Source organism: Triticum aestivum, chromosome 7B (assembly GCF_018294505.1).
Source record: "Triticum aestivum cultivar Chinese Spring chromosome 7B, IWGSC CS RefSeq v2.1, whole genome shotgun sequence".
Lineage (NCBI taxonomy): Eukaryota > Viridiplantae > Streptophyta > Magnoliopsida > Poales > Poaceae > Triticum > Triticum aestivum.
Genome location: NC_057813.1, coordinates 564,457,968 through 564,459,584, shown reverse-complemented (window position 1 = coordinate 564,459,584; position 1,617 = coordinate 564,457,968).

Sequence of the window (1,617 nt, the reverse complement as noted above, 5' to 3'; positions counted from 1 at the left end):
CGAGGGAAGGTGGGGCAAGGGGGCGGCGAGGGGAGGGGGGGCGACGGGGCGAGGGGAGGTGGGGCTCGACATTACTAACAAAATTTTTTATTTTTTTTCAAAACTACTAATGGCGCACTGTGGGTGCGATGCGCCATTACTATGTCAACTAGTAATGGCGCACTATACCACGGTGCGCCATTAGTAACAATTTTTTTTTCAAAACTACTAATGGCCCACCACACACCAGGTGCGCCATTAGTAATATATTACTAATGGCGCACCACATGTCTGGTGCGCCATTAGTGGTCATATCATCTATAGCCCTTTTCCTAGTAGTGTACATAATATCTCGAGAGAAGCCACTAGTGAAACCTATGGCCCCTGGGTCTCTTTTCCATTATATTGCATCTCTTTTCCATATTGTTGAATCTCGTTTACTATTTTGCAATCTTTACTTTCCAATCTATACAACAAAAATATCAAAAATATTTACTTTATTATCTCTATCAGATCTCACTTTTGCGAGTGACTGTGAAGGGATTTACAAACCCATTATCGCATTGGTTGCAAGTTCTTGATTCTTTGTGCAGGTATTCGGTGACTTGTGTGCCGTCTCCTACTGGATTGATACCTTGATTCTCAAAACTGAGGGAAATACTTACGCTACTTTGTTGTATCACCCTTTCCTCTTCTAGGGAAACCAACGCAAGCTCAAGAGGTAGCAGAGGCGTCAGAGAAGGACAATGTTAACAGCATCCCAGCGGTCATGCTCCACAAGATGAAGGTGGAGAGATTATTCCATCTCCACCTCTCCACCCCACTGAAGGACGCAGCCATAGCAGTGGCGCTCGCTCTAGGGCAAACCACTACCCTCTAGACGCCCCCATTATCACCTCCAGGAAAAGCTAGCCAAGATGATGCACCGAATGGGGTCGTCAATCCCTAAACACATCCACCTCGATGCCACACCATGCTCGCGACCCGCTCATGGCAGCAAGAGCACGGTGTCGTCACTTCCGGCACCGTCAGAAGCCAGGCGACATCGCGGTTTAAGTCATCGTCTATGCCAAGCACCGCTTGGAAAGCCATGGCGCAGGCCCAACTCCTATTGAGATTTCCGCCGGAGGCCGATCAGATGGATGAGTGGAGAGCCACCATTCAGAGCCTTATTTGTTTTGCTAAGGCAGGAGGATCACAGCAGGATGGCCTGCCACGGCCTCCACAGGCGGCGACAATGACCCGAGCCATCGGCCGTACCGAAGTGGCGACGCCTATAGTGCAATCCCCCTCCGTGGCAGCCAGCACGGGGGCCGCAGCCAGAGCCACGCGCCACAGAAACTCGACGATGTATCGATGACTTCATCTAATCCTTGGGCACGTCGAGACCAGCAACGAGTCCTGGAAGGCAGGCAGCGGGAAAACCTGCGCGTCACCATCGAACGACGCCGCAAAACCCGCCACCAGTCTGATAGGCGCAATGGCCCGACGTCGACGAGCCCATGCCCGGTGGAGACGGATACCTGCCTTTTGAGGTTGGGTGCCCCGCCTTCACTCGCGAGTTGCGGCATGTCCATTGGCCATCTGCCCGTACGTTCAAGCCAGAGATACCAGAAACGTGTGATGGAAGTGCTACGT